Raw genomic sequence first — 14,992 nt, forward strand, 5'->3', positions numbered from 1 at the left:
GATCTGTTGTCCAGAAGGTGTCTGGTTTAATCAAAATGGAAATGAATACACAGGGATATGACCATCACCCTGTTCCTAAATAAAGATTGGTATCCTATTTGTTTTCTCCTGCCTTTTCCCTTCGTTTTTCTCTCCTTATTAACTCATTCGTTTGTTCAACATTTATTAAGTGAGTAGGGACTAGGAACACAAGAATGAGTAAGACAAATTTCTTGTCCCTCAAGAACCAAAAATTGAGTGGACAGACAGAATTGTGAGCAGATAAATAACCAAACAAATCTGTAAGTGATATAGAATAGATAAGAATAAGTCATGAACCACAGGGAGTGCCCAGAGGAATTAGGAACGACTCCATAGCATAGGAGACATTTGAGCTGGACTTTGACGTTTAAATAGGAGTTTCCCAATTAGAGAAGGAGGAAGGCCATTTCTGTTCCCTACAATCCCCATCTTTGGAAACCTAAATATTAAAGGAGATTTGGCCCATTCAGATGTCAGAGGAGGCTTCCCTGAGGAAGCTTCCCTTGAGCTGAGATGAATTGAGTAGGAGTTAAGGAGGAAGGAAGAGAATTCTGGGAGAGGGAGCAGCGGATGCAGAGGCACTGTGGAAGGTGGCATATGACATGCAAAGAGGGGTTGAAATGGAACTCAGATCGTAAGGTGGAGAGCGGTATGAGATGAGGCCAGGGAAATATTTAGGGAGTCAGGATGATATTGGAATAGACCATGTTAAGGAGGTTTTCTTTTATTTCTCTTTCCTAAAAGCAATGAGAAGTCACTGAAATGTTTTATGCAGGTGGACCATATGACCATCTTAACTGCTAGCAATCTGAAACACTTGGAAGAACTGCAGTTTTCCCCAGTAGCCCTGGGATTCTGACTTCCCATTGCAACCATTAGAAAGCCAAGCTTCAGGCTCATTGGTGGGACTAACCATAGGTATCAGAATAGCTTGCCATCTCTAGTAGCCCCATAATTCATCTTCTCCATAAAGGCAGGCACACCGGCAAACCTTAATAACTGTCAGGTCTAATTATGAACAGCCACTGCCCTTTAGACTTGCATGGGAAGCCCTTTCCACTCAGAGGTTGCCCTGTCAGTCTCTGAATGGCATCCTATGAAACCGAGTGTTAGACAAAGCACCTGGAAAAGATGCAGATAATAGCAGGAGGTAATGGTATCTACACATAATACAATCTCCAAAAAGCAGGAGCTGGAGCCCAGCAGATACCACTGCATTCACTACTGCATTTTGTTCATACCCTACTGAATATGTCATTTCCCACAGTCAGGATGTCAGGCTGTGACCTGAATTTCCAAGTATGTTGCTTGTACCACCAGCCATTAGGTTGGAGCAAGGCGAGAACTGAAGCATGCAAAGCAGGACTTGCATATTCATTGTTTTAGGGAAGGAAGATGCCTTGGATTTTGGCCCAGCTTGAGAAGGAGTCGCCTTTCTTTTTTTATTAATATTGTCTTAGTTATAGGAACATGTCTACACAAATACACACATGAACACACACATACACACAATGTGCACACAAAGAAAATTCTCAAAGGCTTTCCAGTGAGGACCTCTCAAGAAGCAAAGCTCTCAGCAGCACATCTTACTTGAAAAGGTAAAGAGCTAAACTGGAGGGTTAAAGGAAAGAATACAGGGCTGAGGAATAGGACAGCAGACACTCCTCAGATTTTTCTCTAGGGAAAGAAGGACCCAAGGTCAGATGGAAAAGCATGGGAAAAAATGAAACATGGCTCTGCCTTCAACGGCAAGCAGTACTTTCAGGAATGCTTTGCTGTCCTTTTGGTAAGAGGTAGGGAACTAGATTCTTTTCCAGAAACCTGCCTAGGTTATGGAAGTGGAATTTGAGAGCAAACAAAATCTGTTTTATCCTCAAACTTGAAAAGGCTAGAATTTCCTATATTCCCAACTCTCCTCATATTCCAACTGCTTACCCGGCCTTTGCTTTGCCCTCTGGCAAAACAGGCCTCTAAGATCAAGGCTAGCTTGTGTCGCTAACAAGTGAGCACATAAGCGGCTTAAATGCAGCAAGTGGCCAAGTCTCTTGTAAAGAACTCAGTCCCATCATCTGACAAAAAGACAAGCAGTATTTTCTGGACAACACTGAGAAGTGGTGAATGTATGACTCCCCTCCTCTACCCACCCACCCCAATCAGAAGACCCCTCTTTTCTTCACCTTCCCCATTCCAAACATCCTTGTGCTCTCTCTCGTTCTCCTTACTTGCATCAAAACATTTCCTTAGATGCTTTTGCCCAATGACAGCATTTGGGGTTTACAGATACACCCTCTCAAAGCAGCAGTGGGAACTCAGCTTGTTTGCAGGGACAAGTTCTGGAATTTCAGTTATGCTTCTCACTGAGCACCTACAATATACATGTAGGATTGTTTTTTTTATTGTTGTTGGTTGGGCTCCATAATGGTCATATGATTTGTCTTCCTGAATCCTGTTCTTTGGAGAATGACCCCTCCCTATTCCATAACAATTGTGCTTAGTCTGTATGGTTTATGGAGTTTCCCTCCCCTCCCAGTCAGCCAGGAAAGGGCACTTGATCAATCACAGAGTCCTAAGCTCCTTTGCAGAGTGATTGGCTCAGGGAGGAGCATGTTGCTGTGGTTGACATTCGGTGATTCTTGGTTCTCTTTCCTTGCAGCTCTCTGTGCCCTATTGCAATAAAAAATTCCATTAATACAGTAATTGGCTTTCTCTTTTGTTCATAAACAAAATTGCAATTGAAAACGGATGTGCATAGACAAATATTTCCTCATTTTCAATGACTGATTTGGTAAGATTGTTGCTTTAAATGGAAACTTGACTCAGGTATGGCCTTCTGGGAACGCCACAAGGATTTAAAAGACAAAACCAATATAAGTCACTTTAATACAAAAATAAACTCTACCTTCCCATCCGTATACACATTATTTGACTTAACGAAATTGAACACACACTGTTTGTGTGTGTTTGTTTTTCTGAAAAAGACTTTTGCTGCTGATGTCAAAACAATCCTGAAAACATCCCTTTCTTTGGAGTATAGAAGCAACTACCTTACAAACAGTTTGGATTATGGAAAACTGTTTGTGGGTTCATTTGTTAGTAAATCCACAATGCTGCTGTACAAGCAACATTTGTCATTTTCTCTCCACTTCCAACTTAAAAAGAAAATTGTAATAATATACTTATTTTCAGTAGTCCTTTCACATTCATTGCTTTTATACTTACTGGACACAGTGGGGTTAATAATCTTTGGGGAAACTATTCAGAAATTGGGCAGAAATCAACAAAGTGGTCATAGGTTAAAATGACTGGGCATGGTTGCTATTGCCATTTTTGGCGGCAAGCGAAATAGAGACTATTTTTGTTTAGAGGAAAGCTTTGCTCCAATTCATGCAATTAGCTTAAAAATTCGTAAGTAGAGAAGGTTCTGTACTTATTAAAAAAGTAGTGTGGTCGCCCTTCTGGAAAACTTGGGATCAGAATATTTTAAAACAAGTTAACAGATTTGGAGCAGTATTGGTATCCTAAGTTTGGTGTCCATCTCCTGGAAATGCACTTATGGTGGGAAAAAAAAAGGGAAGAAACTTTTGTTGATGTCCCCATGTGCAGAACACTGAAGAAGGGATAGAGGTTGCACTGGGTAGACGCTACCTGCATGATTGCTAATACTCTTTCTAGTTCTGAGAATCTATGGTTCTATGTATTTTCTTTCTCTACACATGGCAAGCAACCTTGATTATAATTTGGCTTCCCAAACAGCCTGCCTTTAGGGAAAAGCTGTGCTGGCCAGAGGACATGAGTGTCTGGTCCTCTTTGCAGCTAGTATATAACATACTTGTTAAGACGACAGGCCCAGGAGTCAGAGAGACCTCTGCCTCTGTTTTTTCCTAGCTGTGTGATCCTAAGCAGTGTCAACATTTCTGAGCTTCTATTTTATAAAATGAGGACAATAATGAACATCTTCCTCATTCAGATGTTATAATGACTAAGTGACATAATGCATGTAAAGTGTTTAGAACATACCTTGGAATGTGATACATATACTCTTTTTTTTTTGGTAAGGAAGATCAACCCTGAGCTAACATCCATGCCTATCCTCCTCTTTTTGCTGAGGAAGACCAGCCCTGAGCTAACATCTATTGCCAATCCTCCTCCTTTTTTTTTCCCCAAAGCCCCAGTAAATAGTTGTATGTCATAGTTGCACATCCTTCTTAGTTGCTGTATGTGGAACGCCACCTCAGCATGGCTGGACAAGCAGTGTGTCGGTGCTCGCCCGGGATCTGAACCCAGGCCGCCAGTAGCAGAGAGCACACACTCAACCGCCAAGCCACGGGACCAACCCCCATATACTCTTATTATTACTACTATTGTAAATAAATCAGTAGGAATCTTGGTTTAGATATTTCCTTTCTTTAAAAAAAATTTTCAGGGAAAATCTCAAGCAAACACAAAAGCAGAGAATTGTTACCCGTTTAAAATAAGTCCTCAACAAATAATGGCCACTCTTGTTTTACTTATGTCCACACTCACATCCCTACACCACCACCCACCACTCCTAACAAATACCAAACATAAATGATTTCATCTGAGATATATAAGTTTCTTGATTAGAGAGAGTCTGCTTCTAAAAGACCAATCTACTCTACCTGTGTTGTCAAGTAAGACCCTAGACCATCATAGTGAATTTTCCTAGGTTTACCTCTTCTAGGACGTGTTCCAAAGAACATTTTGCCACATTGTGTTAATAGGTTTTATGTCAAAAGAACAGAGTTCTCTGGTCGAGTAAATTCTCAAATCATTGAGTTGGAGAATGCCGTTTTGCTTTATTCTGAGTGCTTTTCAGAACATTTAATAGGCTCTTACACCAATTTTATCTAAGAAGAGGAGATAACGTGAAGAGAGTCTTAAAGATATTTAATGCTACAGCTATCTTTTCCAGAAGCATCTTGGGGAACAAGTGCTTGGTGTGATACATTTCGGCCAACACAGAAGCAGACAAATACCACTTCATGGGGACCTATTTAAGTAGCCAGATAGTCTTCTCCAGGCCACAAATTTGTACTTTCTTTGAATTTCTTCACTATGCACTTGCTTAGTGTAACTGGAAGTCAGAATCTTGAGTTCTGGGGCTACTGTCCCCACTAGTAAAGGAGAAATGGTATAGGTTCTTTCCCTATCTTGACACACAGAGGAGGGCCATTAAAATAGACCGAGAAGTGAGGGAAGAGTGAATAGAGTAATTGAATGTGAGATACAATGTCCTGACTGCCTCCCAAATCCTGAATTCCTCAGCAATAGCAGCCTACATAAGCAGAACGCTGTGAATTTGAGGCTCTATATGTTTATATAGTCCTTGGACTGTTGGCATTAGATTGGAATTTGTGCTTAATGACTTAAAGAAGGGGAAAAATGGAGAACCTGGGAGATCTTGAAAAAATATTGAGCCGAAGTTCCCCTCTGAGGAATGCCATCAAGAACATGCATAGCCTATTTGGTTATGGGACATTTGTGCTGTCATGCATGCCTCTGTGAATCTTGCTTTTCAATTGATATTGAGCTCAAGTCATTGGGAGAAAGGGGAAAATTGTGAGGAGATGTGGTAGACACTACTGGAGTTCACCCATGTCTAGTTCTCTCTCCTTCTGAGAACTTGGAAGATTGTACTTCTCAACTCTCTTGGAACTGGACAGCCATTTGACTAGTTCTGGCCAAAATAATGTGAGCAGAAGTGACATTAGTCCCTTGCAGGCTGAGTTAGTGAGAGGCCCAGGCGTGGTTCTCCAGGCTTTCATTTCCTTGCCACAGTGACCAGGGAGTTGTCTGCATATTTCAGATGATACAGATTCAAAGTGGAGGAGCATCTGTCAACCTAGGGGTCCCTGAGCGACTGTGGAGCAGAGCCTCTCAGGGACCCTTGACGGACATGTAGTATGAACAAGAATAAACCTGCGTTGTGTTGAGCCACTGGAATTTGGGGATTAATTTGCTACCAAAGCATAACTGATACTTCCTGACTGATACAAGAGGCATAGCTTTTCCCTTTTTACCCCCACTTGTCTTCTCCACACTCAAACGGGCTTGCATTAGCACAAGTTATATCATAGGCGATATCTAACAACAAACCATAATGGAACAAACATATGGATACTTTCAACTAGAGACTGGTCTCTAGTGATAATAAAAAAAATACAGAAAACCTATTAGATGAGTATAAATTTCTAAGCCTTTTCTCTCCATAGCCACTAAGAGATCAACTCCTCTGAGTTCACTGACATTCCTCTTTATTCACCCTACTGAATGGAATAAAGGGAGGGTCCATGGAGCCTCCAATACATACTCCAAGTAATAAATACTAGGAGCCAACATTGATGGAGCGATTATATACCAGGCATTTTCCCAAACGCTTGAGATATATTATTATCTCATTTATTCTTCATAAAAACCCAGATATCAGTACTAATATTATCATCTCTATTTTATAGGTCCTGACCTAATAGAGAAAACATATGGAGTCTGAGCATCTTGCCCAAAGTCACAACAAGTAGGAAGTAGTAGAGCTGGAACAAAATTCAAGGCAGCCCACGCCCTAACCACTATACTATATGGCCCACGTAATTACCTTTTTAAAAAAATTTCTTTTTCTTAAGACTTTATTTTTCAACACAGTTTAAGGTTCATAGCAAAATTGATGGGAATGTACACAGATTTTCCATATACCCCCTGCCACCACACATGCAAAGGCTCCCCCATTATCAACATCTCCCACCAGGGGTATACGTCTGTTACAATTGATGAACCTACATTGACACATCTTAATTACTCAGAGTCATAGTTTACATTACAATTTACTCTTGGTGTTATACATTCAATGGGTTTGGACAAATGTATAAGGACATTATCCATCATTATGGTATCATACTGAGTATTCTCATTACCCTAAAAATTCTCTGTGCTCTGCCTGTTTTTCTCTTCCCCAGCCTTTCAATCTCTGGCAAACACCAATTTTTTTTACTGTTTCACTTTTTTTAGAATGGTGTATAGTTGGGATCATACGGTACGTAGCCTTCTCAGATTGCCTTCTTTCACTTAGTAATATGCATTTAAGTTTTCTCTGTGTCTTTTCATGGCTTGATAGCACTAAATAATATTCCATTGTCTGGATGAACCACAGTTTATTTATCCATTCACCTATTAAAGGATATCTTGGTTGCCTCCAAATTTCAGCAAATATGAATTAAGCTGCAATAAACCTGTGTGTGCAGATTTTTGTGTGGACATAAGTTTTCAACTCGTTTGGGTAAATACCAAGGAGTCCAGTTGCTATAGTAGATGATGAGAGTATGTTTAGTTTTGTAAGAAACTGCCAAACTCTCTTCCAAAGTGGCTGTACCATTTTGCATTCCCACAGGAATGAATGAGTTTCTGTTGCTCCACATCTTCACTAGCATTTTGTCAGTTGGAACTTGTCAGTTCCGGATTTGATCTATAGATTCAATGCAACCCCAATCCCTTCCAGATTTTGGTCATTCTATTGGGTGTGTTGTGGTAGCTCATTGTTGTTTTAATTTGCATTTCCCTGCTGGCATAGGATGTGGAATATCTTTTCATGTGCTTATTTGCCATCTGTATATCTTCTTTGATGAGGGGTCTGTTAAGGTCTTTGACATATTTTTTTAATCAAGTTATTTGTTTTCTTATTGCTGAGTTTTAAGAGTTCTTCATATATTTTGAGTAGCAGTCCTTTATTAGATGTGTCTTTTAAAAATATTTTCTCATACTCTGTGACTTTTCTTCTCATTCTCTTGACATTATCTTACCCAGAGCAGAACTTTTTAATTTTTATGAATTCCAACTTATCAATTATTTCTTTCATGGATTTTCTCTTTGGTATTTTATCTAAAAAGTTATTACCATCTAGGTTTTCTCCTATGTTATCTTCCAGGAGTTTTATAGTTTTACATTTTACATTGAAGTGTGTGATCTATTTTGAGTTAAATTTTTGTGAAGAGTATAAGGTCTGTGTCTAGTTTGATTTTTTTTTTTTTTTTTTGCATGTGGATGTCCAGCTGTTCCAGCACCTTTTGTTGCAAAAACTATCTTTCCTCCATTGTATTGCCTTTGCTCCTTTGTCAAAGATCAATTGACTATATTTATGGGGGTCTATTTCTGGATTCTCTATTCTGTTCCATTGATCTATTTGTCTGTTCTTTTGCCAATATCACACTGTCTTGATTATTGTTGCTTTATGGTAAGTTTTGAAGTCAGGTAGTATCAGTCCTCCAACTTTGTTCTTCTCCTTCTATATTGTGTCAGCTATTCTGCGTCATCTGCCTCTCTGTGTAGACTTTAGAATCAGTTTGCCAATATCTATAAAATAACTTGCTGGGATTTTCATTGGGACTGCATTGAATCCATAGATCAAGTTGGAGAGAACTAACATCTTGACAATATTCAGTCATCCTATCCATGAACATGGAATATCTCTCCAGTTATTTAGTTCTTCTTTGATTTCATTCATCAGAATTCTGTAGCTTTCTTCATATAGATCTTGTACATATTTTGTTAGATTTATACCTAAGTATTTCACTTTTAGGGGTGCTAATGTAAATGGTATTGTATTTTTAATTTCAAATACCAATTGTTCATTGCTGGCATATAAGAATGCAAGTGACTTTTGTACATTAATGTTGTTTCCTGCAACCTTGCTATAATCGCTTGTTAGTTCCAGGAGTGTTTGGTAGATTCTTTTGGATTTCCTACATAGAGGATCATGTCATATGCGAACAGAGACAGTTTTATTTCTTCCTTCCTAATCTGTGTACTTTTTATTTCCTTTTTCTTGTCTTTTTGCATTAGCTAGAACTTCCATATGATGTTGAAAGAGAGTGGAGAGAGAGGACATCATTGCCTTGTACCTGATCTTCTTGGGAAAGCTTTGAGTTTCTCACCATTAAGTATGATGTTAGCTGTGAGGTTTTTGTAGATATTCTTTATCGAGTTGAGGAAATTTTCCTCTATTCCTAGTTTACTGGGAGTTTTTATTGCGAATGAATGTTGGATTATGTCAAATGCTTTTCCTGCATCTATTGATATGATCGTGTGATTTTTCTTTTTAGCCGGTTGATGTGATGGATTACATGAATTGATTTTCAAATATTGAACCGGCCTTGCAAACCTGGGATAAATCCCACTTGGTTGTGGTGTATAATTCTTTTTATACATTATTGGATTCGATTTGCCAATATTTTGTTAAGGACTTTTTGCATCTATGTTCAGGAGAAATGTTGGTCTGTAGTTTTCTTTTCTTGTGACATCTTTGTCTGGTTTTGGTATTAGGGTAATGCTGGCCTCAGAGAATGAGTTAGAAAGCATTCCCTCTGCTTCTGTCCTCTGAAAAATTTTGTAGAGAGTTGATATAATTTCTTCCTTAAATGTTTGGTAGAATTAACTAGTGAACCCATCTGGGACTGGTGCTTTCTGTTTTAGAAGGTTATTAATGATTCAATTTCTTTGATAGATACAGACCTATTCAGATCGTCTATTTCTTTCTTGCAGGCAGTTTAATTACTGACCGTTCACCACGAACATGTAAAGATTTGGTTTTAAGCTTTGTTAGAGTGGTCTGATTCACTTTTTTTCTAAGTATTAAGGCTTTTACTTAGTCTCAGGACATACTACTAAAGCATGGCCCTAGGGTATTCCAAAAGGTAGGACTTACCCAGTAATTGCACTTTTGGACATTTATTCCAAAGAAATGAAAACCTGTGTGTACTCAAAAGATCATAGCAGCTTTCTTTGTAGTAACCAAAAACTGGAAACAAGCAAAATGTCCTTCATTAGATGAATGGCTAAACAAACTGTGTTACATCCATATCATGGAATACCATTCAGCAACAAAAAAGAACTATTGGAACTACGGATACACACAACAACTTAGATGGATCTCAAAAGTATCATGCTGAGTGAAAAAAGGACCAGTATCAAAACTCACATACTATATGATTCCATATATACAATATTCTCAAAATGACAATGTTATAGAGATTGAGAACACATTGTTATTGTCAGAGTTTAGAGATGGGGAGAGAAGCGTGTATGACTATAAAGGGGTGCACAAGGGAGACCTTTATGGGGATGGAACCGTTTTGTTCCTTGATTGCAGTAGTGATTACACGAACCTACACATGCGATAAAATGGCATAGAACTATATATGTATTCTATTAATGTTTATTTTCTGGTTTTGATATTATACTATAGTAATATAAGATATAACCATGGGGAGAAACTGAGTGAACAGTACGTGAGACCTATCTTTGCAATTTCCTGTGAATCTATTATTACTTCAAAATAAAAGATTTAGAAGAAAAACCAGAAATCCTGAAGTTTCTACCAAGTCCCTCCAACTGGGTAGGATATAAAGTCTGAAGTCTGTTTCCTCTGTGTTGGACAACAGCTAAAATTCTGCTCAGCTTTTACAGACTTCTAGCTGCTGAGTTTCGCTCAGCTTCTTGGCCTCTCCCCCACGCATCCAGGTCATCCATCCGTTTGAAGAGAGTTTGTATGCAGATCTGAGAGTTTCCTCCTTTGCAGGATTTTCCCCCTCAGTTTTCAGCAGCTCTTGCAGCCCCAACCTGCAACCTATGACACCTCAAGCCAGTAAGACCGTGGCCCTCTGCTTCAATTCTAGCCGCCCTGCAATTCACAGAATGCCAAGTGCCCTGAGGAACAACCAAATAAATGTAGATCTCACCCCTTGTGGTTCCCTTCTCTCAAGGATCAAATCCTCTCCAGATTCTGTCTGCTTTTGTTCAAACTTCAAATCATGATATATATCACTATTATAAATATGTATATATAGGCACGTATATAGATATAAAACACCGCATGCATAAAAGCAAACTATAAACTTGTAATAATATCCTGTATCTTTAGACTATTTTATAGTTTACAAACCACTTTTTCATTTTATGCATATCAAACCTATGAGTTAAGAGGAATATTATTATACAATGTATAACCTTTATATAAATTATCCTGGGTCTCCTCACTTTGTGACTATTCTTCTTCAGTCTTTTATGAACACTTCATCCTCTGTGTTCTCCATAAACATTTTGGTTCATGAGGGTTCTCTCCTAATTTTCTGGCTATTTTTACTCTGCCTATCCCCATGGGTGTTCTCACTCACTTTCATAATTTTAACTACCTCCTATGAACTACAGGTCCCAAATTTGTATCTCAAGCCATGACCTCTCACCAGGTTCTGACTTCTGTGTCTGATTGGAATCTCTACGTGGATATGCATAAACACTTCAAAGAACATATTCAAAAATCAACACTATATCTTCCCCTAAGACCTGATGTTATTTCTGTATTTTCTGTTTCTTGGAAGGGTACCACCTTTCTCAGAACTCAAGATATAAACTTATGGGCCGGCCCCATGGCTTAGTGGTTAAGTGGACGCGCTCCGCTGCTGGCGGCCGGGTTCGGATCCCGGGCGTGCACCGACGCACCGCTTCTCCGGCCGTGCTGAGGCCGTGTCCCACATACAGCAACTAGAAGGATGTGCAGCTATGACATACAACTATCTACTGGGGCTTTGGGGGAAAAATAAATAAATAAAATTATTAAAAAAAAAAAGATATAAACTTAAAAGCAGTCTCTCACCATTCAGGTCCAACTCCCTACCAAGGCCTGCCAACTCTATACCTTATTTATTTCTTGAGTCCCACCTCTCCTCTCCATCCGACCTCTGCCTTAGTTCTGTACCTCAGGATTTCTCATCCAGACTATTGCAATAGACTCCTAATTAGACTCCTCATTCCTGATCTTTCTGTGGACTGGGCCAGGGGTTACAGGCCTAAGAGGGAAAGCAGCAAACTTGGACTGTGGTCTAAATTAAAGAGGAACCATGGGATTAGTAAGTGACTCTCTGCCAACATAGAAATCCCCCAAATTAGAATTTTAGCATCAGCAAAAATTAATATCCTCCTTTTCTTCTAGTGATAGCTGACAAGTTTATTGATAAGAGTGTCTTAGGTAGGTGGTAGGTAGGCAGATCACAGCCTCTGAGGGCCCCTGTCTTCCCAGAGGTCAAAGAGTATAGAATGAAAACCTGCCCAGACAGAGGTGGGCAACGGGGTTCAATTAAGGAGCCCTAAGATGGATTTCCTGGCTAACTCCAATACTCAGCCCAACAAATGGTAGGAAAGTGGCAAGTTCACTCCCAGGATTATGCTAATCCACCAAAGGCATAAAGTGTAAGAGGAGTGGTTTTGGCTTTGATTATTTACCTAAGAATTCTCAGTGTCTCTATGGGATTCATACACTTCTATTTCATGTAAATGTTATATAGTCATTCATGTTAATCAAATGTCTTAATATAATCTTGTTTAAGTGTGGGCCTTATATTTCAAATACTCCCAAAAATATGCGGGGTGTGTGTGTGTGTGTGGGGGGGTGAAGATGCCAAACAACAATGTTCCACACAGCCAGTTATCCTAAAAAATCTCACATAACAAATGAAGCAGTTCCCTCACACTACTGCCAAACTTCACCTACCTAAAATGCAGCAAATCTGACAAATCTGCTTAAAATACTTCAGCGGCTCCTCTTTAGCTGTACTAAACCCAACATCCTTGATGGTGTGTAATCCCCACCCGCCCCCCCCCTCCATGGCCCTGATCCTCCTGTCTGTCAAGCCTCATCTAACTTTCTCACAGGAATGAGTCCTTTCCCGTAGGCAGCCCTAGATACTGCATTTGGCTGTGAGCTTTATGGACAAGAAGTCTCTCTGATCCATCTGTGTGTTGTCATTATCTAGTACAATGTGTGGCTCATAGTAAGTGCTCAAAACAGGTTTTCTGAACAATTAATTTAATCAGGGATCAGCAAACTTTTTCTATAAAGAAAGAAAATATTTGTGGCTTTGCAGGATATCAGGGCTCTGTTACAGTTAGTCAGCTCTGCCATTGCAGCGTGAAAGCAGCCATAGACAAACAAAAACAAATGCGCATGGCTGTGTTTCAATAAAACTTTATTTACCAAAACAGGTACAGAGCTAGATTTAGCCCTAGGGCCATAGTTTGCTGACTCGTAAAAATAAAATTAAATAAATGAATGAATCTCGGTTTTGACTCTATACCCTCTTTTCCCAGGGTGGCAGACTTTCCAGGTCCCTCAGCACACAAACTCTCCATAATTCCCTAAAGCAAGGCACAGGCCAAAAGATGCTTCAAGTGGAGGTAGGACAAAATCTGTTTTTTGGGTTTTTTTTTTCTCATTCAACAGCTTGAATGGAATTGTTTAGATGCAGTTTCACTTGAAAGGATAATAGAGGCAGTTCTCATAAGTTATTAAAGCTGAAATTTACTATCATGTATATTAAAAACAAGAAAAAATTTCTGATGCTCAAGGCTATGATACATTGAAGCAAATACCCCAGGATTTCCCAATAGCACAGGTTCCCATGGAAAATGAAAACAAAGCCAATAGGAAAAAAAGATGAGTTCAAGCAAGGGTCAAGTATGTGTACCACACTTATGATTAAAGCTTTCTAGGCCCTTGGGGATGGAAGTGATTGTCAAGAACTGAGTGTTTGGAAAAGTTGGGCATTCAAAAGAAGGTTCTTTAAGCCGAATTCAAATACTAACTTTGATGCTTATTAGCAGTGGGATGCTGCAAATTATTTCATTCTTCAGGGCCTCAATTTTAATATCTATAAAATGAGCATAATAATATCTATATTCCAGGGTTGTCTTAGGGATTACAGGAGTTATATATTCAAAGCCCAGAGGACTGTGTGGGAAACACTGTTGAGCACGCATTTGAGCTGGGCACCATGCTGGGCATTTCATATGTCTTGTCTCGCGTGCTGCTATATAGCATTTACCACTGTCTGACACTATCTTATACATTTATTTGGTTATTTGTTATTGCCTATTTCCCTTCCCCACTAAAACGTAAGATCATGAGGGCAGCGACCAGCCCACTTTCTGAACAAACGTAGAGCAGACTTTAGGCTCAGAGCCTTTGACAGGCAACATCTTCCAGCTACAATTTAATGATGTTTGGTTTCCATTTTCCTTTTTTTTTTTTTTTTTTTTTGCTGAAGAAGATTCACCCTGAGCTAACATCTGTTGCTAGTCTTTCCTCTTTTTGCTTGAGGAAGATTTACCCTAAGCTAACATTTGTGCCAATCTCCCTCTATTTTGCATATGGGTCACTGCCACAGCATGGCCGCCAGCAGGTGGTGTAGGTCTTCGCCTGGGAACCAAACCTGGGCTGCCAAAGTGGAGTGTGCTGAACTTTACACTAGGCCAGCGGCCGGCCTCCGTTTCCATTTATTTTTACTGTATTCTTTCATTAAGAACAAGTGATAGTAAGTTTCTATTCATGGTTCTAATAAAAAAGCCCTTTTAAATTAAATTTGTTTGGTAAACCCCAATAAGTACATGAATTTGTTTAGGTTTATTTATTTAAAAGTTAGTTGATTTAAAGAAAAATATTAGATAAGTGATAGTAAAGATCATAAAGATAGTAAAGTATGCTAATATGACAAAAAATGTATATACTATTTCTCAAATAGTTAAAGTTGAGGGCTTGCTGGAGCACAAGATACCTGAGGTTTTTTCTAGGACCTTCATGCTTTGATGTGATGTGTTTATAAGGAATAACCTTATCACGAGCAAAATAAGGCATAGATACACTCTTGCCTTAAGAGACTAAGTTTTGGGCAAAAGAAAGGCAGCCTGTGAATAGTTGTCTGAGCATATCCTCCCTACCCCAAAGGGAAAGGCTCCAAGTTCTTGTTTTCTTACTTTTCCCCTCATCTAATTTTGTCTTACCAGCAAGTTTCTGGTTAGAAACTTTCTAGTCAGACACCAAACATCTTGGAACCAGACACTGTGCAAATCAAAACAAAACAATAAAAGTGAGGCATGAAGAAGAAAGCAAATAGAAATGAGAAGCGAATCTGTC

Source organism: Diceros bicornis, chromosome 8 (genome assembly GCF_020826845.1).
Source record: "Diceros bicornis minor isolate mBicDic1 chromosome 8, mDicBic1.mat.cur, whole genome shotgun sequence".
Taxonomy (NCBI): Eukaryota; Metazoa; Chordata; class Mammalia; order Perissodactyla; family Rhinocerotidae; genus Diceros; species Diceros bicornis.